Source organism: Saccopteryx bilineata, chromosome X (genome assembly GCF_036850765.1).
Source record: "Saccopteryx bilineata isolate mSacBil1 chromosome X, mSacBil1_pri_phased_curated, whole genome shotgun sequence".
Classification (NCBI taxonomy): domain Eukaryota; kingdom Metazoa; phylum Chordata; class Mammalia; order Chiroptera; family Emballonuridae; genus Saccopteryx; species Saccopteryx bilineata.
The window spans coordinates 30,846,073-30,872,062 of NC_089502.1; the positions used below are offsets into that span (position 1 = coordinate 30,846,073).

The window sequence follows — 25,990 nt, forward strand, 5'->3', positions numbered from 1 at the left end:
CCTTGCTGGAGCCAGCGACCTTGGGTCCAAGCTGGCGAGCTCTTTGCTCAAGCCAGATGAGCCCGCGCGCGACCTCGGAGTCTCGAACCTGGGTACTTCCGCATCCCAGTCCGACGCTCTATCCACTGCGCCACCGCCTGGTCAGGCAGTCACAGTAGTCTTTATTCTGGGTGGTCATTTATCCATTTAAAAACTAGGAACTCTGTTGCTATGGATGTGGAGGAGAATGGATATTGGAGAATAACAAACAGTCTTGGCCATAGTGGTCAAATCTCAGGTCACTAGATCACAGGTTGCCTGTACACCTCTCTAGTTTTTAGTTCTCTTGTTTTTTATGGCACCTTATTTTCTTGCACTCTCAACTGTGCCTTTCAGCCATTCAGTCAGTAAATATTTTTTGAGCATCTACCACGGGCTGGTAACTGTTTTCAGAGCTGAGGTGGAAACAGTGAAAAAGACAAAGACCTTGCTTTCATAAAGCTTACATTCCAGTGGAGAGAGACCATAAACAAACAAGGAAATGTGATACTATAGTGTTAGAGGGTGTGAACTGGTATGGAGAAAAACAGAGCAAGTTATAAGGGGATGGAGAGTGCTGGGAGTGGGATGAGAAGTTATTACTCAGGAAACCCTCTGTGATCAGGTGACATTTGAATAGGAATGTGAATGGAGTGAGGAAGAAAGCTATGACATTTGGGGGAGCGGGGCAAGAGAGAGCTAAGAGCAGGTACAAGTGCTCTGAGGTGGAAGTGTGTTCATGGAACGTCTGGAAGGCCTGTGCGATGCAGCGGAGTGGGGAAGTAGAGAAGGCTGACAGCGGTGCTCCGGAGGCACCGAAGTGCAGGATCAGCCAGGGCTTCGTAGGCTTTTACTTTTCATTGGAGTGAGAAGAGAAGCCATTGGGAGGTTTAAACAGAGGCATGACATGATCTGCCTTATGTTTGAAAGGATCACTTCAGTTGCTGAGTTGAGAATGGACTTTAAGGTAGTAAATGGTGGATTCAGGCACATATGTTAGAAGGCTACTGTTGTTAGCCAGGCAGGAGATGAACGTTATTTGAATTAGGGTGGTAGTAATGGAGTTGCTGAGAAAGGATTAGCGGTATATTTTGAAGGTATAACTAAAATATTTGCTGAGATTAGATGCAAGGTGTGAGAAAAAGAGAGAGATGGTAGATGGGCCTCCTAGTTTTCTGACCTGAGCAACTGATTAAGTGGTGACACCATTTACTGACACAGGGAAGTCTGGGGAAAGAGCAAGTTTGCAGGATGGAAACCAAGAGTCCCGTTTTGACCAGGTTCAATACAAGGGGAGAGGCCATTATACATTTGGGTATAGCATTTTTGAGTTTAGAGAAATCTGGGTTGGAGATAACAAATTTTCGCACCAACAGTGTATCGATGGCCATGAGATTAGATACAATCAGTAAGAAAGGCAGCAGGGGGTGATAGACTTGGCAGGCAGCAGGATGACGGCATTCTCTTCTGTTTTCCTCCTGTGTTTCTTTTTTCCAGTGAAATCAGAAAAAAAATTGTTTGTTGACAGTGAGATGGTAGAAAAGAAACTGGAGTTTAGAGGAGAGGGGTGATATGAAATAACTATTTGTGATGTTATATTTTATAATACAAAACATTTCTGGCTGTTTGTTGTGGGAAGAATTTTTGCATTATCCAATGATCAGTTTGCTGTCACAGCTCACATTTTAATTAAAAGATATGTAGATACTTACAATCAACCCATCCAAAATAATCCAAAAGATGCTTTACTCAGAAACTGACTTATTAGACAACACAAAAAGAACAATTAAAAATCTAAAATGTTTCTTAAATTCCAACAAATGAATAAAAGAAAACAGGAGGTGTATCAGCTTCCCCCTTTATTTACACAGGAGGGGTCATATCAAAGAGTGACTCACCTATTATCTCTTGCTCCCAGTGAGATTTGGTGACTGTTATCATGTAGACAGGGTGAACTCCCATGATATTTTCTCAGTAGTCATGTTTCCAGAGAAGAGAGTTGTCGCTGACCAATGCTACACTCAAAGTATAGACATGGCAGAGCACTAGAAATGGAGGAGCAAATGCCTCAGATGTCCTTGGCAGATTAGGTGAGTCCTAGCTACATGCAGGTGGAATGGCTTCAAGTTAAAGAAGGTCTGCATGTCCAGTCTGGAGACGGTGGGAGAAAGGGGACTAGACCTAGCCAGCTCCCAAGATTAGACAGAGCCGGCATGCACTGACGTTGTCTCTCCAGTCTCTGTTTTGTAGTCCCTTTCATTGGGACCAGATTACAGAGCACCATTAACTCTCCTCCCAGGCCACTGCAGAAAACGGTGGCATACAATAACATATCACTTCTCCAGCGTCAGGTGAAGGAAGAAGCAAACTCATCTGTAGCTTACACTTCACTTTACAGGGAACTGAAAAACATGAGAAACCTATAGACTTCCTTGCGTCCTGGTTGTAGAGGGTATTTTCTTAGAGTCTTCACGTTTGCTTACTCATCCATGTCAGAAAGCAATATGGACAAGCACCTGAACTAAAATCGTGTAAGTATGGATGAAGGGGGGGACAGAGTCAAGGACTGTTTGGGAAGTGAGAGCTGTGGGACTTGCCTGACTGGGTGTGCGAAGGGGGGAGAGTGAGGATCCCAGAGCAGCTAGGTGCTTCCCTGCCTGCCCCTATAGGGCAGACCCATGACCTAACAATGGATCTCCCACTTTTAAATACCTGGGGGGAAAATCAAAATTAAACTATTTCATATGAAAATTACAAGAAATTGAAATTTCCGTGCATATAACTGAAGTTGTACTGGAACACAGTCCCATCCATTTGTTATATAATGTCCTGGGCTGCTTTCCTCCTGCAATGACAGAGTTGAGTAGTTGCGACAGAGACTTCATGAAAAAGAGCACTAGTCTAGATGACTTGTAGGTCTCGGGCCTGGGGAAGTGGATAGGAGGTGGTGTCACCACTGAGAAGGAGAACACAGGAAGAGGGGCAGGTTCCCAGGGAAAAGGTGGGAACATGGCGAGGTGCCTGTGGCTCCCCAAGGGCAGCAGCCCAGCCAGCGGCTGGGTGGAAGGCTGTAGAACCCAGGAGAGAGGCCAGGCTAGAGAACTTGCACGGGAATACCGGCACTCTTCCCCTTCTCCAGAAGTGAATTTCCAAATGTCTGTAGTCTCGTCCCACTGTTTTGGTAGGGGGCTTGGAGCTCCAATTTTATCTTCAATGTCAGTGTTTGCTTTAAACATAAAGCTTTAATTTCTTACAGCATCTTAAAGGCGTAGCACATAGAGGGTGAAGATTACAGAGAGGACTTCTAAGAATCTATTTGAGAAACTGGAGGTATTTGCAATTTAGTCTCCAGTCTCTGTAGGATGCAAGGCCTTTTCTTGTTTAAATTACAGCTACATGGCGAGGGAAAGGGCATAAGTAGATCTTTTGATTTTGTTGTTCTAGATTGTGCTTAAAGGAAAAAAAAAAAACCACAACCAAAATGGTAGCAGTTTGTCTTCCTGAATACACATGGATTCCTTCTGAAAACAAAATTTTTAAATGTTTATTTTATTGATTTTTTAGAGAGTGAGGAAGGCAGAGAGAGAAAGAGAGAGGAAGGAACATCAATCTATACCTGCATGTGCCCCGACCGGGGCTTGAACTGGCAACCTCTACACTTTGGGAGGAGACTGTAACCAACCGAGCCATCCAGCCAGGGCTGAAAACAATTGTTTTGGTTTTTTTTTTACAATATAAAGATAACATTGATTCCTCTGGACACTGTTTATTTCATTGGTTTGAACCTTTTTGCCCAAGTCAGATGCTCTGCTAACAGAGACAGAGTGAGGATTGCCAGGGCCCGGTTTTGGCTGGAGGAGGCTGGGTATCATCTAGCAACTGCCTGCCAGTAACAGTAAACTGAGTTTCCCCTCCTCCTGCCCTCATCCCCCATTTATTTTCCTAGATCTCTCTTCTTTTCCTTTTGATTCCTCTCAGTGTGGTGGCTAAGAGCATGAGTTTTTAGACCAAATTTTCTGGGTTCAAACTCTAGCTCTGCCACTTATTGTGTAAACTCCAACAAGTTATCTAGCTTCACCAGGCCTCAGTTTTCCCATCCATGAAATCGTGGATGGTATTAGCAAATACCTCACAAAGTTGTAGTGAGCATTAAGAGAGTTAATTCATGCAAAGCACTCATAACAATCCCAGGCCAATATTTAAGTACTATATGTGTTATTCTCCTCATTTCCTCCCATAGCCTTTGCTCTCCCTTTGTCATTATTTACTGTTCTCCAATTACCTTCCTAACATTACTGCCTAAGCATGAGTCTTGTTTTATGAATTCTGGGTTGCTTGTGTTTTGCTTACGTGTGGTTCTGTCTTTCTGCCAAGAGTAAAGTGGAGCCTCTATGACTCAGGGTAATTCCGCACCTGGAGAAGTAAAAGCAAGGTGTCAGTCACCTTGGTAAAAGGCCTCTGTGAGGGAAAGTCTTCATTGGCATGTCTCGTGGGGATGACTCTCCTATTCACCAAGAATATGGCAAAATGTCTGGGAGAGACCCCTGGGGTGAGAAGCAGGGAGAAAAAAGCAAGGCATCTAGGTGTCTCTGAAGTCTGCCAGTCTTTTTTTTTTTTTTTTTTAACAGAGACAGAGAGAGGGATAGACAGGAACAGAGAGATGAGAAGCATCAATCATCAGTTTTTCATTGTGACACCTTAGTTGTTCATTGATTGCTTTCTCATATGTGCCTTGACTGCAGGCCTTCAGCAGACCGAGTAATCCCTTTCTCAAGCCAGTGACCTTGGGTCCAAGCTGGTGAGCTTTCTTTTGCTCAAACCGGATGAGCCCGTGCTCAAGCTGGCGACCTCAGGGTCTCGAACCTGGGCCCTCCGTATCCCAGTCCGATGCTTCACCCACTGCGCCGCCACTTGGTCAGGCCTGCCAGTCTTTTTTAAGGCTAGATATCTCAGGTGTTTATTTCCCTTTTATTCCTTCTTAGAGTTTAATAAAGACATCTCCACCTCCTCCTCCTCCTTTGACTGTTATTGCTTTAATTTATATTTATTTAAGATTTTTTTTTGTATTTTTCTGAAGTTGGAAACGGGGAGGCAGTCAGACAGACTCCTGCATGCGCCCGACCAGGATCCACCTGGCATGCCCACCAGGGGGCGATGCTCTGCCCATCTAGGGCGTCGCTCTGTTGCATCCAGAGCCATTCTAGCGCCTGAGGCAGAGGCCATAGAGCCATCCTCAGCACCTGGGCCAACTTTGCTCTAATGGAGCCTTGGCTGCGGGAGGGGAAGAGAGACAGAGAGGAAGGAGAGGGGGAGGGGTGGAGAAGCAGATGGGTGTTTCTTCTGTGTGCCCTGGCCGGGAATCGAACCCAGGACTCCTGCATGCCAGGCCAATGCTCTACCAGTGAGCCAACCAGCCAGGGCCAATTTCTATTTATTTAATAAGAAACTTGAACGTTGGTTCATGTTTATCAACCATTTACGTTTTCACTTCTGTGAAATGTCATGTCCTTCATCCATTTTCTTACTGGGAAATTAACCTTACTGATTTTTTAGGAGCTCTTTTTATACCAAGGATATTTATGCTTAATCTTTCATATGTACTGCAAATACAGGGTAGGCAAAAAAAAAAGTAGGCTTACAGCTGTTTGTATGGAAAAAGACATGTAGGTTATGATGATTACAATGGCTTTATTAACCATTTTGCATACTCACAACTATAAACCTACTCTTGCTCACACTGTATTTTCCTCATTTTTCTTTTGATGAGTTATAGTGTTTTTTAATTTAAATTTTATGTGATCAAATTTAATTGCTTTTCTTTTTTTGACTTCTGGATTCTGAGTCTTTGTTAGAAAGACCTTGCCAACCTCAAGATTGTGCACACGGTAAAATATATTCAATTTTGATTCTTTAAGTGTTCTGATTTTTACGTTTAAATTTTTGATCAATTTGAAATTTATTTTTGTGTAAAAAGCAAGGTAGAGATATCTTCTTTTCATGAAAATACTTGGCCAACTATTCCAATACTATTTATTGACTAATTCCAACATCATTTATTGACTCATTTCTTGAAATGCAACATCTGTCATAAAGATTTTTATATACACCTGAATATATTCTATTACATTCTTCTGCTTGTTTTTCTGTATTAGTAAATACCCACTTTAAAAATATATTGTTTTATTTATTATTTATTTATTTATTTTTAATTTAGTGAGAGGAGGGGAAACAGACAGACTCCCACATACGCCCCCAACCAAGATCCACCAGGCAGGCCTACCAGGGGGCAATGCTCTGCCAATCTGGAGCATTGCTCTGTTGCAACCGGAGCCATGTTTTTAGCACCTGATGCAGAGGCCATGGAGCCATCCTCAGCATTTGGGGCCAAGTTGCTCCAATTGAGCCATGGCTGCAGGAGGGGAGAAGAAGAGAGAGAGAGAGAGAGAGAGAGAGAGAGAGAGAGAGAGAGAGAAGTGAGAGGGGGAGGGGTGGAGAAGCAGATGGGCGCTTCTACTGTGTGCCCTGCCTGGGAATCGAATTCAAGACTTCCACATGCCGGGCTGACGCTCTACCACTGAGCCAATCGGCCGGGGCCAAGGCTTTATTTTTTAGAGCAATTTGCTTCACAGCAAAATAAAGGGGAAGATATAGGGCAGGGGTCCCCAAACTACGGCCCGCGGGCCACATGTGGCCCCCTGAGGCCATTTATCCGGCCCCTGCCGCACTTCCGGAAGGGGCACCTCTTTCATTGGTGGTCAGTGAGAGGAGCATAGTTCTCATTGAAATACTGGTCAGTTTGTTGATTTAAATTTACTTGTTCTTTATTTTAAATATTGGATTTGTTCCTGTTTTGTTTTTTTACTTTAAAATATGTGCAGTGTGCATAGGGATTTGTTCATAGTTTTTTTTATAGTCCAGCCCTCCAACGGTCTGAGGGACAGTGAACTGGCCCCCTGTGTAAAAAGTTTGGGGACCCCTGATATAGGGATTTCTCACATAGCCCCTCTGCCCCACAACATGTACAGCCTCCACCATTGTGGACACTTCCTACCAGAGTGGTCATTTGTTACACTTGATGAAGCTACAATGACACATCATAATCACCCGAAGTCCAAAGTTTATATTATGGTTCACTCTTAGTGTTCATTCTATGGGTTTGGACAAATCTATAATGACATGTATCCATCATTACAGTCTCATAGAGTGTTTTCACTGCCCTAAAAACCCTCTGTGCTCCACCTTATCATCCCTCCCCACCCAATGCTTGGAAACCACTCATCTTTTTACTGTCTCTATAGTTTTGCCTTTTCCAGAATTTCACATAGTTGAAATCATACAGCAGGTTGCCTTTTCATATTGGCTTTTTCACTTAGTAATATGCAGAGGCAGATTAAGTTCGATTGAGGCCCCGGGTGCAGAAGAAAATATTGGGCCCCTTACATTAGAAAATAAGTGTAAAGTTGGGGTTTTGCAGGGCCCTTCAGAAGTCGGGGCCCAGGGCTTGTGCCCAGTGCACCCACAGTTAAATCCACCTCAGGTAAGATGTATCTAAAGTTTTTCCATGTCTGCTCATGGCTTGATAGCTCATTTCCTTTCATCACTGAATGATATTCCATTGTCCGGATGTTATCACATTTTATTTATCTATTCACCTACTAAAGGACATCTTGATTTCTGCCACTTTTGGCAATGATAAATAAAGCTGTAATAAACATTCATGTGCAGTTTTTTGTATGAACATAAGTTTTCAGTTCCTTTGGGCAGAGGCAGATTAAAGTTGGTTAAGGCCCTGAACGCAGAAGAAAATTTGGGGCCCATTAAAAAAGAGACAGGGAAAATAAAAATATGTACATGTTAATCATATTTTTAAATAAAAATTATTATGTACAATTAATGTTAAAATTGCACATATGAAACCAAACTTGGTGTCATTAGAAAAAAGTGTAAAGTTAGGGTTTTGTGGGGCCCTTCAGAAGTCGGGGCCCAGGGTGTGTGCCCACAGTTAAATCCGCCTCTCCCCTTGGGTAAGCACCAAGGAGCACACTTGCTGGATCACATGTTAAGAGTAAGCCTAATTTGTGAAATGGCAAAACTGTCTTCCAAAATGACTACAGTATATCATTTTGCATTCTCACCAGCAATGAATGAGTTTCTGTTGCTCGACATCCTCGCCAGCATTTGGAGTTAGGTTATTTCCAGATTTTCGCCATTCTAATAGGTTTGTGGTGGTTTCTCATTGTGGCTTTAATTTGCATTTTCCTGGTAACATATGATGTGGTACACCTTTGTAAATGCCTTTTTTTGGCAAATATTTTCTCTCAGTCTGTGGCTTGTCTTCTCATTCTCTTGACATTATCTTTCAGAGTATATGTTTCAAATTTTAATGACATCCAGCATATTAATTTTCTTCCATAGATGTTTTTGGTGTTTTATCTAAAAAAGCATCACTATACCCAAGGTCATTTAGGTTTTCTGTTATCTTCTAGGAGTTTTATTTATTTATTTATTTATTTATTTATTTATTTATTTTTACAGAAACAGAGAGAGTGAGTTAGACAGGAACAGAGAGATGAGAAACATCAATCATTAGTTTTTCGTTGTGCGTTGGGACACCTTAGTTGTTCATTGATTGCTTTCTCATATGTGCTTTGACCGCGGGCCTTCAGCAGGCCAAGTAACTCCTTGCTCAAGCCAGCGACCTTGGGTCCAAGCTGGTGAGCTTTCTTTTGCTCAAACCGGATGAGCCCGTGCTCAAGCTGGCACCCTCGGGGTCTCAAACCTGGGTCCTCCGCATCCCAGTCCGATGCTCTATCCACTGCGCCACTGCCTGGTCAGGCACTTCTTCTAAGAGTATTATAATTTTGTATTTTATATTTAGATCTGTGACCCATTTTGTTATTTTTTTTTGTGAAGAATGTGTGGTATGTATCCAGATTTATTTATTTTTGCACGTAGATGTACAATTGTTCCAGAACCATTTCTTAAAAGACTATCTTTGTTTCCTTCTGTTGCCTTTGCTCCTTTGTCCAAGATCAGTTGACTACCTTTATGTGGATCTATTTCTGGGTCCTCCATTCTGTTCATTAATCTGTCTCTTCTTTCATCATCACACTGTCTTGATTACTGAAGTTCCAAGGTAAGCCTGGAAATTAGGTAGTGTTAGTCTTCCAAATTTGCTTTCCTGTAAATGCCCTCTCTTAACTAGCTATTTCATTTATTTTAATGTCTTCATTGATTCAGATCTTTTTATTTTTATTTAGTGAGAGAGATAGACAGGGAGAGAGATGAGAAGCACCAATTTGTAGTTGCAACACCTTAGTTGTTCATTGATTGCTTTCTCATATGTGCCTTGACTGGGGGGGTGGCTCCAGCTAAGCCAATGACCCCTTGCTCAAGCCAGCGACCTTTGGGCTCAAGCTTATGATCCCATGTTCAAGCCAGTGACCACGCTCAAGCTAGTGAGCCTTCACTGAAGCAGAGACCTTGGCGTTTTGACCCTGGGTCTTCAGCGTCCCAGGTTGACACTCTATCCACTGCACCACCACTTGGTCAGGCAGAACTTTATTCTTATGTCCTTCAGTAGATGGTCCTCTTGACCTAGTGCTTTTCCTTCAGGGCTAATGTAATGCCGGTGGCCAAGGCCAGGCAGGTCCACGTTGGATTCGGGCAGATGATAGAAAAACTGCAGAGCCAGGAAAGATTGGGCCATTCCGTTTAATAAAGTCTTACAACGGAAGACAAGCACACAGGCAGGAGGGACCGTCTCTCAGGCAAACAAATGGCAAAATGGCCCCACAGTGGCAGACAGGGAATCCACGCCCCCATCTTTGGAGTGCAAGCACCCCTAGCCTTATATAGGCCACACACACGTGGTGCTGCTACGCCATCACGTACCAATCAGGCAAAGTGCTTGCAGCTGGCAACCCCGCCAGCAAGTCTAACAGCTGCCCCACTGCTAATATATTGAGGTTTGGGGTTTTGTTTTATTAAAGGGATCAGGTGGCAGCAGCAATGGAATTGGGATTGTTTGGCCTGGTTAGCAATCGGAAGGTTGCTAATAGTGAGAAAGCCTTCACCAGAAAGTGAAAGAATAGCTACAGGGATCATGAGGAGACCTTGAGCATCCTCAGGTCCTTGAGAATAGCCTACCTACAGACTAAATGCCGAGTTAGAAGTGAAGGTCAGCCAGACCTTCCTTTGCTGGTGCTATGCAAGCACACAGGGACAGATAGTTCCAACTGAGGGTAAACAGATTCATTAGTAGCAAAGAAATCTCCCAATGAATTTTTTGGTACAATGACTACCAAGAGGGTCCTTGAGGACAAACCATGTTGCAGAGAGACCATCCAGGAGTCCAGTGAGGCAGGAAGTCCTTAGCATGTCCCAATGCACTACTGACATTAGAGACCAGGTAAATTTTTGTTGTGGGGAGGCTGCCCACAGAGATGTGTAGCAGCATGTCTGGTCTCTACCCACTAGATGCCAATAGCTTTCCCACTTCCCAGTTGTGAGAACCAAAAATATCTCCAGACATTGCCAAATGTCCCTGTGATGCCGTTGGCTGAGGCCAGGCAGGTTTTCATTGAATTTGGGCAGACACTAGAGGAACTGTGGAGCCGGAAAGCATCGGGCCATACCCATTTATTGGAGGCTCAGAAAGACAGGCAAGCAAATAAAAGAAAACCTGCTTTTCGCAGCGGATGGCAAGGGATCAGGAAACCACCCCTCACAGCGGCGGCTGAGGGAATCAGGGAACTGCACCTTGCAGTGGTGGGAGAGGGATCTGGGAGAATAGCCCCCGAGGGAAAGCACCCATAGCTTTTCATAAAGACACCACGTGTATGTCTTTTTTTTATTTGTTTTGTGACAGAGACAGAGAGAGGGACAGATAGGGACAGACAGACAGAAAGGGAGAGAGATGAGAAGTATCAATTCTTTGTTGCGGCACTTTAGTTGTTCATTGATTGCTTTGTCCTATATGCTTTGACGGGGGTCTACAGCAGAGCCAGTGACCCCTTGCTCAAGCCAGTGACCTTAGGCTCAAGCAGGTGAGCCTTGCTCAAACCTTGCTTTATGAAAGACACACACACGGCTTTCTGCCATGTGCTCACACACTAATTGTGCAAAGTGCTTGCAGCCGGGTAACCAGTGAGCAAGCCTAACCCAGCTGTTTTCCCCACAGTTCCCTGGGGGAGCAAAATCACTCCTGATCAAGAACCTAAGGGACCATGGAACAAACAAACAACCAAAGTGAGCATGTGAGGTCAGCTAGCAAGGTGCCAGTGGTGAAAGCTGGGGTCTAGGCAATTCAAGTCTTGGCCACTTGGCCTCCTGGAAAGAGGAAGTACAAGATACCCCACCCCGCTCTCTCACATCCTGGTAGAGGAGGTGGGATGGTGGGGTAGCTGACTTCCTAAGGCTGTTCCAGCATCAGCACAGAAGGTGCAGAAGCAGAGCAGGGGAGGAGACCCATTTGCTCGTGGCCTTCTGGATAAGGGAGACTCAGCAGAGAGCTATCCATCTCTGAGAAAAATTTCATATTTGGGGTGGAGAGAGGGAAATTATAATTAGTTCCACTTCAAGACATTCACTTAGTGGAGGCTTGTCAGATTGTGGCTCAGTGTCAGGTCCCCCGAGTTACAGCAGCTATACAGACTTGCTGGAATGCCCTTTGGTGAGATACGCTGGAGTTCTGGGTCATGGCTGTGGAAATCGATTTCTCCAGAAAGTGGGCACCGAGAAGCTAGTGTGAGCAAAGTACCCAGCACAGGGGCACGCAGGTGCTCCTGGGCAGAGGGAAGGACTGAGCGGGGGAGAGCACTGGGAGATAGGGGCCAGCATTTCGCCAGAGAGGAAGGAGAGCGGACCTCAGTTCCAATCCCCATTGCCTAGTGAGAATGAAATGTCTGTGAACAGGGTTAGCTGGGCAAAGTTTCCTCTAAAGAGTTTCTGTAGCTACAGAGAAATGGGTAGGACGTTGGGAAGGAGAACTCTGAAAAACTTTCCGGTCTATTTTAAGGGAGCTGTAAAATAGTCATCTGTGAGCATTGACAGTTGAAATCCAAATGAGAGGCACAAATCAAACTTAACTGAAGTCTTTGACTCTCTATAAAGGGAATACTGAGGGAGCAGGTCCCACCAGATGAACCTCAAATCAAAACCTACCCTGTGCAGTTCCGATAGTGGCAGAAGCCAGAGGAGATGCCAGTAAGCAGATACCCTACAGTTGGGGGGCATAAGGGACCCCTTGTCAATGCTCAGATGTTATGGAACTTGTGAAGATAAACAGCTGGCTTTCTGTTCAGGAAGACAGACACAGGCGCAGGGCTAGTATTTCACCAGGCTGCACCAGTATGGCAGCGCTGGTTGGTAACAGCTAGCATCTGTGTACGCTGGCCGGTGCCCATACCACACAGGAAATAGCGTCCTATGGAGGCAGACATCTGCATCATACGGTGAGATCTAGTGAGGTGAGAGGTGACCTGTGGACTATCAAATAGTAAAAATGGCCTGACCTTGACCTGTCCACTTCCCCTCTTCCACTCCCACCTGGAGCTGAGGGATGGGCCCAGAGACATAGATGATGCGGTGGTCGGCAAAGTTCTGCTATGCTTTGGGGTAACATGTATACAGACTTAACAATTACAGAGATGTGCCAGGTAGTGCTCTCTATGTATTACATACTTCACTGAATTTTCATAATAATGTTAATTGATATGATTAATGCCTCCATTCTCCAGATGAGAAAATGAAGGCAGAGAGGTTAAGTAATGTGCCCAAGGTCCCACGACTTGGTAAATGAGAGCTGGGACTCTCACCCAGTCAGTCAAGTTTCAGAGTCTGTGCATTTTTTTTTTTTTTTGAAACAGAGAGACACGAAGGGAATGAGAGAGGGAAGAGAAAGAATGAGAAGCATCAACTCATAGTTGCTTCACTTTAGTTGTTCACTGATTACTTCTCATATGTGTCTTCATAGGGGATCAGACCTTGGGCTCAAGCTGAGCCAGTTACCTCGTGCTCAAGCCAGCATCCTTGGGATCATGTTGATGATCCCATACTCAAGCCAGTGACCCCACGCTCAAGCTGACAAGCCCATGCTCAAGCCAGAGGACGTTGGGGTTTCAAACCAGACACTTCAGCATTCTGGGTGATGTTCTACTCACTGCAAAGCCATCAATTAGGCCAGAGTCTGTGCAGTTAACCACTAGATGCTACATAGAAATAATGCCTAAATTCTTAAAATGAGTCATCATTAGAGGCAGCCAAAGCCCCTGGGTGAGGTATGAGGACCCATAACTACTCCACCCGCACCAAAGAGTCTCATCCAGAAAAGCACAGTTATCATAAAACATTCCTGGAGGTCATCTCAGTGGTGACAATTAAAAGAGAAATGACAAATATCATCAGAAGGCTAAACCAACAGGGAGGATGCTGGTAATTTCCCTCCTGGAGAGTCTCTTCCCAGGGCTAAAACTTTGATGTTTTGTTTCCAGAACAAAGGAAGTGGTGGTGATGGTGGTGGTGGGTTACCTTATTTTCAAAAACATTCTTTGTATATATCCAAAATTATTTCCATGAGAATAATTTCTCTTACATGTGACCTGAAATGTTTCAACTCGGGGTTGTGGTGGAACAGTGTAACAAAGGTTCCTTTGGGAAGACTCTTATTCTCATTGTACTTATTCTATAAGGAGTAATTTGTCAACTCAGCTCCTTTTCCTTTCATCCCTTTATTTTGTGTGTGTTTGTGTATCTAGCTCTAGTTTGGGATTAGGAGGGAGGACATAGTACTATTATCATGTTAGTACAGTGGCTCTGGACGCTTCTCAAATCTTGACTCTGCCATGGAAAATATTGGAAATAATTCACTGCATGAGTACTATAGGACCTGATCCACTCTGCATTGAACATAAGTCCATATCTGTATCAGCTCTGCTTTTGCTTCTTAGTATTAAAGGTTCAGATATATTAGTGCTAAGCACTATCATTTATATCCTTCAGAGGTATGTATCTCTTCAAGGATATATAGCATTTGGAAGACTCAAGTGCAGTTAGTGACAGAAAAAAAAAAACACTCTTGGATTATCTGAGATTGTAACAGTTTGTATATCAGCCTGGTCATTCAAGGCATTGAATGCTGCCTTGATCATTCATATACCTGGCTCACAGTGAGTAATTAATAAATGTGTGATGAATGGTCTGCAGTTGCCAGACTGCAGCCATGACCTGCTCACATAATAGTTTCCATTAGCTTTCTACCAAAGGAACATGAGGGCAGCATGCATGTGAGGAGTCCAGAGCCTTTAAAACTTTCAACTCCAGGAGATACAATGAAGCAGTTATTACAAAATGCTAAAATACTCAAAGCAAGAGATATAGCTAAGAAACTGAGGTTGCCTGAAAAAGTTTCATATCAGGAAAATGGAGTAAATTGAGCATGTTTTCTGGACAAAAAGAAAAGGCTGACTTACTCAGTTTGAGTCTAAGACCAAAGGGTAAGGGAGTCTGAGAAAAACAAGGTAGAGAACGTTACCTGATTTTATATAGAGTCTAGTATTACTTTTGTTTTGCGTGCCCCATGTAGTAGTGGTCAGTTCATATAATGAAATGAAGAAGTAAAATTTAAACTTCCTGTTAAAAACTCTGCCTTAGGTACTTCCTCAGAACACACACACACACACACACACACACACACACACACACACACACGTTCCTATTGATCCTTCAAGGCTCTGTTCCTGTCCATTTCCTCCACGAAGACATTTTTACTCTACCTCTAGAAAGGTTCTGCCTACTCAGATGCTAGTCTTTACCACTGATTTCCTATTAGTAGATCTTTGTATTATCTTTTTATATGAATGTATCTTACCTCCCTCAACCACAACCTCTCTGAGAGCTGGGATACTGTCCACAGTACTTAGTACATAATGAAGGCTCCAAAAGTACCTGCTTGTCTATTAAACGGCCTTTATTTCCTCGCAACTGCTCAAGCACTTATTCTGTGCCAGGCACTTCTAGGTTCTGCGAAAAAAGGTAAAAAATCAGTCTTCACCCTTATGGAGCTTATCTTTTTCATAAAAAAGTGGAAGAGTCGAGCCCTTTTTGGTCTCCCTAGAAAATTGCAGCAGACCACAGGAAATAGCATAAAATAATTGAAAACACTGTTGACTGTGAGTCAGGACACCTTGGTCCCTCATCACTAATTTGATGTGCATCTTGAGTACATCTCTTTTTTCTTTCTCTCTCTCTCTTTTTTTTTTTAAGTGAGAGTGAGTGAGACAGACAGGGACAGACAGACAGGAAGTGAGAGATGAGAAGCATCAATTCTTCTTTGCGGCACCTTAGTTGTTCATTGATTGCTTTCTCATATGTGCCTTGACCAGAGGGCTCCAACAGAGTGAGTGACCCCTTGCTCAAGCCAGCGACCTTGGGCTTTAAGCCTGTGACTTTGGGTTTCAAGCCAGCAAACTTTGGGCTCAAGGCAGAGACCATGCTTCAATGTCTATGATCTCAACCTCAAACCAGCAACTCCTCACTCAACCTGGACGAGCCCATTCTCAAGCCAGCGTCCTCAGGGTTTTGAATCTAGGGCCTCAGCATCCCAGGCTGATGCACTATCCACTGCACCACTGTCTGGTCAGGCTTGAGTACATTTCTTAACCATGAACTCCTTTGATGTCATATAGAAATCATATGGTTACTGGGAGAACTGAATCAGAAAACAGATGCAAACCATAGCGGAGAGAACTGTCTCAATCTAATAGAAGACATCTATGAAACCCCACAATTAACACCACACTTAAAGGCAAAAGACTGAAAGCTTTCTCCTCAAGATCAGTAATAAGACAAGGATGTCTGCATTTACCATTGCTACTCAACATTTACTAGCAAGGTTCTAAGTAAAAAAGTGAAATCAGAATCAAGATTGGACATAAAGAAATATAAGTATCTGTATTTTCAGATGATACGATCTTATATAGAAAATTCTAAAGACACCTGTGATGGTGCAGTGGATAAAGCATCAACCTGGAATGCTGAGGTCACTGGTTTGAAACACCAAGCTTGCCTGGTCAAGGTACATACAACAAGCAACTACTAAAAGTTGATGCTTCTTGCTCCTCCCTCACCCCCATTTCTTTCTCTCTCTTCTCTCTAAAAATCAATTTTAAAAAACTCCATTTACAATAGCATTAGAAGAAATAAAATACTACAAAATAAATTTAAGAAAGTGAAGATTTGTACATGGAAAACTAAAAAATGCTGTTGAAAAAAATTAAAAATCTAAATAATTTTTAAAATCTTGCATTCATGGATTGGATTACATATATGTTAAAATAGCAATATTTTACAAACTGAATTATTCACAGAAAATCCTACCAAAATCCCAGCTACCTATCTTTTTTTCCTGCAAAAATGGACAAGCTGAGTCTAAAATTAATGCACAGGACCCAGAATATTCAACAAAATCTTGAAAAAGAAGAATAAAGTTGAAGGACTCACAATTCCCAATTTAAAAACTTGCTACAAAATTACAGTAATCAAGACGACTCAGGTGGTCTCGTCACAAGGACAGACATATAAATCAATGGGAATAGACTGAGAATCTAGGACAAACCCATATACTCATGGTCAGTTAATTTTTGATATGAGTATCAAGACAATTTAGAGGAAGAAAACAGTCTTTTCATCAAGTGGTGCAAAGACAAATGGATATCTACATGCGAAAATGAATTCTGAAGCTCGAAGCTCCACCTCACACCATACACCAAAATTAGCTAGAAATGGATCAAAGACCTAAAAGTTAAGAGTTAAAACTACAGAATTCAAAGAAAGCATAGGTGCAAATATTCATAAACTTGAATTAGGCAATGTCTTTTTGATATAACATTAAAGCACAAGCAACAAAAGAAAATACATTAAATTGAACTTCATCAAAATTAAAAACTTTTGTGTTGCAAAGGGCACTATGATGAAAACGAAAAGGCAACCCACAGAGTAGAAATACATTGAAATCACACATCTAACAAGGGACTCGCATCTAGAACAGCGGTTCTCAACCTGTGGGTTGCGACCCCCGTGGGGTCGCCTAAAGCCATCGGAAAATACATAATGCATATCAGGTATTTACATTCTGAATCATAACTGTAGCAAAATTACAGTTATGGAGTAGCCACAAAAATTATTTTTTGGTTTGGGGTCACTACAACATGAGGAACTGTATTGCGGGGTCACAGCATTAGAAAGGTTGAGAACCACTGATTTAGAACATACAAAGACTCTTGCACCTAAACAACAAAAAGACAACCCAATTTCCAATTTTAAAAAAATGGGCAAGGAATCTGAATAGACACATCTCCAAAGATGACATAAAATGGCCAATAAACAGAAGAAATGACACTCAACAACATTGGCCACCAGGGAGATGCACATGAAAACCTCCACGAGCTCCTTCCATGCCAGTGCAGCCATGACTCAAGGTCCCAAGAAGCATCTGAAGTGCGTAGCAGCTCCAAATTATTGGATGCTGGACAATCTGACAGGTTTGTGTGCTCCTCAGCCATCTACCAGTCCCCACAAGCTGAGGAAATGTCTCCCTCTCCTCATTTTCCTAAGGAACGGATTTAAGTATGCCCAGACAGAAGATGAAATAAAGAAAATCTGCATGCAGTAGTTTATTAAGATTGATGGTAAGGTCCGAACCAACATAACCTACCCTGCTGGTTTTATGAATGCCATCAGCATTGACAAGACTGGAGAGAATTTTCATCTGATTTGATACCAAGGGTAGCTTTGCTGTTCATCGTATTATACCTGAGGAGGCCAAGTACAAGCTGTGCAGAGTGAGGGCGATCTCTGTGGACACAAAAGGAATCCTGCATCTAGTGACCCATGATGTTTGCACCATCCGCTACCCTGATCCTTTTATCAAGGTGAACAGCACCATTCAGATTGATTTGGAGACTGGCAGAATTACTGATTTCATCAAGTTTGATACTGGTTAACCTGTGTGTGGTGACCGGAGGTGCTAACCTGGGAAGAACTTGCATGATCGCCAACGGAGACGCACCCTGGTTCTTTTGACATAGTTCATGTGAAAGGTACCAATGGCAACAGCTTTGCGACCTGGCTCTCCAACATTTGTTATTGGCAAAGGCAAGAAATCATGGCTTTCCCTTCCCTATGGAAAGCGTATCTGCCTCACCACTGCTGAAGACAGAGACAGGAGACTGGTAGACAACCAGAGCAGTGAGTGAAATGAGATCTAGATGACATGATTGGAAGAATCTTTGTACTTAATTAAATATAATAAAGCAAAACAACAAAAAACAAACAACACAAACCATAAAGAGATACCACTTCACACCAACTAGGAAGGCAATAATCAAAGAGGCAGATAATAATAAGAGTTGTGAAGAAAACAGAAATTGGAAATCTTATATACTACCTCTGGGAATGTCTAGCAATGCTGCCACTGGGAAAACAGTCTGGCAGTTCTTCAAAAGATTCAACATTATTACCATCTGACCCAGTAATTCTGCTTCTTGGCACATGCCCAAGAGAACTGAAAACATGTCTACACAACCCTGTACATGAGTGTTCACAACAACACTATTAATAGCCAAAAGTGAAAATAACCCAAATGTGCATCAACTGATGAATGGTTAAAATGTGGTGTATTCACACAAAGAAATATTATCCAGCTGTAAAAAGGAATGAAGTATTAATTCATGTTACAATGTGGATAAACATTGAAAACACTGTGATAAATGAGTCTCAGTTTTACATCCCACCTATGTGTGGAATCATATATTTCTCAGCTTTTTTCTGATTTACTTATTTCACTTAGTAGAATGTTCTCAGATTCCATGGACATAGATAAAAGTTCTTCCCAGGAGTAGGGGTTCTGAGGGAGCGGGTGGGGAAGGGAATCAAGAGAGACAAAAATACAGTGACAGAAAATGATATGACTTCGGGTGAGGGGTGCACAACATAACCCACAATTCAAAGGCTACAGAATAACTTGCCTGAAACCTATGTACTCTTATTAATCAATGTCACCCTGTTAAATATAATTTTTTTAATAAAAAAAGAAAAATTACGCTAAATGAAAAAAAAAACACTCAGAAAAGGCCAGTAAGTGTATGATTCCATTTACATAAAATGTCTATAGCAGGCAAATCCAGACACAGAAAATAGATTAATGGTTTTCAAGGGCCAGGTGATGAATGTGATGTTACTGTTAATATGTTTGGGGATTTTAGGGGGGCAGGTGATAAAAATGTTCTAAAATTAATTGTGGTACTGGTTTCAGAACTCAATGAATATACTAAAAACTATTGTATTGTGCATTTTAAATGGGTGAATTGTATGGTATATGAACTAAATCTCAACAAAAATAAAAAACAGAAGAGAAAAAAGTGGGCCTTGGCCAGATGGCTCAATGGATAGAGCATGGGCCTGACGTAGACATCCTGAGTTCAATATCAGGTCAAAGCACACAGGAGAAGCCACCATCTGGCTTCTCTTCCCCTTCCTCTCCCCCTTCTCTCTCTTGTCCTCTCACAGGCAGTGTCTCAGTTGGTCTGAGCATTGGCCTCAGGCACTGAGGATAGCTTGGTGGATTCAAGCATTGGCCCCATATGGGGGTTGCCTGGTGGATCCCGGTCGGGGTGCACGTAGGAGTCTATCTTCCCTTTTGTTACTTAAAAAAGAAGAGAAAAATGCATGTTGGAAAAAGTTTTAAAATGAGGCAAAAATCTTTTTTTATTTTATAAGACTTTATTCATTTTAGAGAGGAGAGAGAAAGGGGTGAGGAGGAGCAGGAAGCATCAACTCCCATATGTGCCTTGACCAGGCAAGTGCAGGGTTTCAAACCAGCGACTTCAGCGTTCTAGGTCAATGCTTTATCCACTGCACCACCACAGGTCAGGCCAAAAATCTTAAAAGAATGTAGTTACAACTTCAAGCAGGAGTTGGACAAACACATATACACTTTTCTGCGAGAGTGACTATTATGTGGTTAGGGACTAGGAAAAAAAACCCCACATTTATTGTAACTGGACCAAATAAACAAAGTACACTTACTGATCAGCTCCCAGGAAGGGGGACTAGCCCTGTTACACAAACCCAGTCCCCATCCACAACCAACTTTTATTCTATGCCTTCCCTTTGTGTTTTGATGGCTAAATTAATATAGTGTTAGAACAATGTTAAGATTGAAGATAGCCTAACATTTTGTGGATCAGAAGCCTGAAATATATATCTGATTATGAATATTTTGATGAGTTTGGAAATTCCTATTATTCCAATGCATTACGCAGGTTCTTCACCTCACATAAAAGTAGTATTTGCAATAAAAAGCTTGGACTTTACTATGCTGACCTATTAGGTTTGTTAATTAACCAGTGAGCTCTCTCTTATTCTATGGTGTGTTGGTCAAGTGCCAAAGCTGTTGTTCTCTTATAATTTTCTGCCCTTACTCTGAAGGGTGGCAGAATAAATCCAGTGAAATTGTGCTATGACCTGAAGAACTCACTGGCTACAGGACAGAAAATTACCTTTAACTTTTCCTTTTTTCCCCTTAGCCATTAGTAAGTCATGTCCAGTCTTTCCAAATATCTCCTGTGCTTGTCCTTTCTTTTCCATCCCTTGTTCATATCTAGGGATTTATGGATTTATAGAATACTGCAGTAACTAATTGGTTTCTATATTTCCATCTCTCTATGCTTCAAAACATCTGGCAGCAAATTAAGCATTAAATATCTAAAATTAACATTTAATCAAGTAATCTCTGATTAAAAATCTTGACTGGCTCCCCCGTGTTTACTGAGCAAAGACTAAACACTATTAGCCTGGCATCCAAGGCTTTCCAGAATCTAGGTCCAAATTTTATTTCCAGATTTATCATCTACCACTTCCTTGAACAAAACTGGTGTCCTTGCCATTCCCCTAAACTTCCACTAATTCTTTTTGTACCTTTGCCCAAGATATTCCTCCTGTCTAGAATACCCTCTCATCTTTGAAAGCCTGTTCAGTGACCTCTCATTCCTTGAGTGTGATAAGAGTTAAGCACAGCCAAATGAATATTTGGCAATGCTCATATACAACTTATCTTGTATTGTTAATTCTTCTTTTAAGTGTGTGAGAGAGACAGACAGGGATAAACAGATAGGAACTGAGAGACATGAGAAGCATCAATTCTTCATTGTGGCACCTAAGTTGTTCATTGACTGCTTCTTATATGTGCCTTGGCCAGGGGACTCCAGCCAATCCAGTGACCCCTTGCTTAAGCCAGTGACCCCACTCTCAAGCCGATGAGCCCACGCTCAAGCTAAATGAGACTGTATTCAAGCTGGAGACCTAGAGGTTTCAAACCTGGGTCCTCAGTGTCCCAGGATGATGCTCTATCCACTACATAACCACCTGGTCAGGTTATATTGTTAATTCATGTATTATTTTCTTTTGTGTATATCTTATTTCCTCAACTAGATTGCAAGTTCCTTGAGAGCAGAGGCCATTTATTACACTTCAAAAAATTAACTGCTTGGCCTGTGGTGCCACAGTGGACAGAGCAGAGCATGTGCCGGTTCGAAACCCTGGGCTTGCCTGGTCAAGGCATGTATGACAAGCAAGCAGCGAAAAGCTACAGTGAAGCAACTATGAGTTGACACTGCTCGTTCTCCTGACCCCTCTCCTCTCTCTGTAAAATCAATAAATAGACCTTTAAAAAAATACCTGAAGTGGACAATACTATGCTTGGTGATGTGATAGACTATTGACGAAGAGTGCTGAATTTTTCCTAAGAAGCCTCATTCTCACATGGCAGTGCTCACTCTAGGTGACTGTTCCTTACATGCCCATGCCAAATAGAATTACTTTAAAGGTGGAAATAACTCTACAGGTCACTCCAAGATATTAAGGAATTACAAATTGCTTCTGAAATTTCTGAATCCCCTATTAAAATACAAAATCAGTCCTCAATAAATAATTTCATGCTCCCATGAAAGCTTAATAATGACATGTAAAGGTAAATGGTCAAGGGATAGCCGTCTTCCAGTGAGGATGGCAGTGTAGGTAAACACGGTACTCATGTCTTCCCTCAACCACATCAAAACTACAAATAAACTACAGAACAATCAGCACCCAGAACTGCTGAAATCTAACTGAACAGGAGTCCTACAACTAAGGATATAAAGAACCAGCCACACTGAGACTGGTGGGAAGGGAGGAGATGTGGAATGAGCTGCTCCCACACTCACACATGGTGGATAAAAATTGGGCAGGGTATCTTGGCTGCAGAGGGCCCAGTAAGGAGCTAAGGACTCCAGCCTCACACCAGGACTCTCAAGACCAGGGTTTCAGTGCCAAGAAGAGAAGTCCCCATAATTTTGGGCTGTGAAAACCAATGGGTTTTGTGGCTGAGTGAGATGGAAGGCTCCTGCAGTCCTTGGCCTTCCTCTAAAAGGGCCTGTGCACAAACTTACTTGGACTCCATCTCTCTGAGCTCCAGCACTGAGGCAGCAGACTGAAAGGCACCAAGGACATATAGGAACTGAAATGTCTAGCATCAAAGTGACAGGTGGAGGTGCAGCTTTTGTCCAGACAGAAGAGCTAGCAGAGGCCATTGTTCCTCTTGTGAGCCCCACTGTCCCACAGAGCTGGTAGGAGAGCACTATATCCGAGTCTCCATCAACCTGGTTGTCACTATTTGTTCCCCCCACCCCCACTGATTCCCTGAGACCCCACCCCACCCAACTCTCGGGCCCACACAAGCCATTTCCAGTGGTTTTTCCATATGAAGAGCTTATCTTGGTTCATGCTTCAGACTTTCCTAAATCTTCTCAAACAAGCAGTATCTGGCCTTGACATGCCCAATGGCTCCAGGCATGGAACTAGGTAGAGTTGGCCTTGGTTCACAGCTTGGCCTTGCCGGAGAACTTCCAAGCCCAGCACAACTAGCAGCCATCTGAAGATAACTTTGTAGCTCATGCCGGGTGCCCCTGGCAGGACACAGGTGGTGGCTGACCTTGGCCTGCACTTTCTGGGAGGCCCCAGAGCCAGTGCACCCAGTGGACAGTTTCAGACCATGTCAAAGCACCACTCAATTAATCAAGGTGTAGACTAAGTCCTGTTCCTTGGGGTGGGCCCTCACACGGCTAATCTTCCACACTGGGCAGAGCCTGTCCTTGAAGCCAATTGGCATGGGGGATTAAATTCCTCCCATTGATATTCCAAAAGCAATCAAATCATAACTATAGCAGGAGAGTGTACACAGCCCACAAGGGGGATGTACCTGAAGAGCCCAGCTCGGGTGAATGGGAAGGCTGGACCATTGGGCCCTATAGGACACCTACTACAGAAGGCCACTACCAAGCCTAGGAGATGTAGCAGCTCTTCCTAATACATAGGCACAAACACAAATAAGTTGCTAAAAATGAGGAGACAAAGAAATAGCCCCAAATGAAAGAACAGAATAAAACCATAGAAAAAGAACTCAGCAAAATGGAGATAAGCAATTTACCAGATGCAAAGTTTGTAGCACTGATTATAAGGACACTCAATGAATTTAGAGGAAGAGTAGATGAACTTAGTTAGAACTTCAACATAGGGATAGGAAACATAAAACAGAACTAGAAATAAAACAAGAACCAGTCAGAAATGAAGAATACACTAAATGAAATGAAGAATGCATTACAAGGTGTCAACAGCAGAGTAGGTGAAGCAGAGGATGAAATCAGACAGCTGGAAGATAAAGAAGCACAAAATACCTAACAGAACAGCAAAAAATAAATAAAAAATAAAAAATAAAAAAAGAATAATGTAAGGAGCCTCTGGGACAACTTCAAGTATACTAACATCTGCATCATGAAGGTGCTAGGAGAAGAGACAGCAAGGAATTGAAAACCTATTTGAAAAAATAGTAACGGAGACAGATGACGTCAGAGTAATGGCGGAGTAGGAAGCGATACCGATAAATCTCCCCCAAAACCCAACAAGATCTTCAACCAGAAACAGAAAAACCTATACTTGGAGCTTCCAGATTCTTCGCAATACACCCAAAGGTATGATTGAGTGAAAAATTGGCTAAATATATAACCAAACCCCGAAGGAAATAGGGAGTAAGAAATGCTCCGCCTTCCTCACTAACCTAAACAGGGCGGCTTTCTCTGGTAACTGTGAATATAGAAACTGAGGCGGGCAAAGGGGGTGAATAGATCCAGGCCCCCGCAGCAAAAACGGCCGAACCAGGCTGTGGCTCAGAGATCCAAGCCGAGGAAAATCTGATCCTGTGGCAACCCGGGCAATACAAGCTAACACTCGCGCCAAACCCAAACAAAGAAAGACAAGCGGAGCGGCCATTTTACCCGGTCTCCTGGTCGGTGCGCAGTTAGTGGAAGTGGGTGCCCGTGTTGCCCCACAGAGAGGCAGGGTCAGAGGCCTTTCTGTGGGCTGAGGGCAGAGTCTCTGGGCAGCCCCAGCGCCCTGGGAAAGCCACGCACGGGAGGGAGTGAGAACTAATCCCAACGGTGGAGATTTTCCGTGCTGGAGGCTGTTTCACTCAAAGGGAACCGCGGCTGGCCTCATATCCTGGTTTGCGCGCGCAGATAAGGAGTGAGCGATTCCTCCGAGTGCCTCAGCAGTGCGCGCCCGTGTTATCGCAGAGAGGGGCAGAGTCAGGGGCCTTTGTGTGGGCCAAAGCGGAATCTCGGGCCGCCCCAGCGCCTTGCAAAAGCCGCACACGGGGACGGAGCGAGACTCAATTCCAACGCTGCAACTTTTCCCTGCGGTTGGGGGTTTCACTCAGAGCGTGAGACTGCTGGCCGGATATCCTGGTCTGCACGCGCAGACAGTGAGTGAGAGTTTCCTCCAAGCGCCCCGGAAGTGGGCGCCCGCTTGTGTTACTGGATAGAGTGGCAGAGCCAGAGGTCTTCGAGTGGGCGGAAAGCCCGCCTGATTATGCTAGCAGCTCTGACTGACTGAGCCTTACCCAGAGCCCTGTGCTGAGTGGAAATAGAGTGGGGAGTTGCCAGCAATTTGAGCCTCTTACTATCCAGGCAGAGGCAGCAGCAACCCCATACCTGGACTATCAGGCTACTAATTGAGGAAGGAAAGACTAGGAGAAAGGCTCCAGGAACACGGACTCTCTCACTGTCGGAGCCTATAAATGCTAATGAACCTCGACTCCCAACGAGAATAAAGCACAATACATGACATTGCCATAGAGACTTATCAACTGCAAACCTCTACCTGAGCGTGCCAAAGGGGCAGAACCCAGGGTACAGAGTCACCGACCAGGAAGAGGGAGAGAAAAGAAAAAGCAATAAGATAACCTCTCAAAATCAAGAATAATCTGCAGACTTTATAACCTATCCCATTTTATTATATTTGTTCGTTTGTTTCTCTTATCTTCATTCTTGAGACTTTTTTTTCCTCCTCCAATTTGGCCAATTAACTCTCTACCGGTCTTACTCTCTCCTCTCCTTGAACTACACTACCCATAAGTGTTACATCTCCCATTATCATTTCTCTTCTCTTCCTTTCTCTCTATGAGGGTTGCACTCCAAAACCCTTAACTCTCTCTCTCTCTCTCCTTTCTTTTTTCTTCTTTTAGTGGTTCCCTCTTTTTTTCTCTCTCTCTCTCTTTCTTTTCTCCCTCTATATTAGTTTCTTCCTTTCTCCTTTATATCTCCTCTCATTCAAACCTCAATAACAAACAAATTATCTTATCTGGGACTCAAACCTATGTTTGTGGCATTTTGGGGGGTTTTTACTTCACCTTTTTAACTCACTAGCAGTGCTCCCATCCCTGGCTCTCCATATTATCTAGTTCTTGTTCCATTAAATACAATAGTAAGTTTTTAATTTGTCCCCCCATTTTTCCATTTTCCTCTTATTCCTCTCATCATAACTCTTAGAAAACCAACACCTAAAAGCAAATCATTTTATTCTTGACCCAAATTTTTTCCTTATT

At 43.1% G+C, this 25,990-nt stretch overlaps 1 pseudogene; it reads left to right on the forward strand.

The window, feature by feature from the left end:
• Nucleotides 1-17,405: 17,405 nt before the first annotated feature.
• LOC136316998 (small ribosomal subunit protein eS4, X isoform-like) lies at nucleotides 17,406-18,421 on the forward strand (annotated as a pseudogene).
• Nucleotides 18,422-25,990: the final 7,569 nt, after the last annotated feature.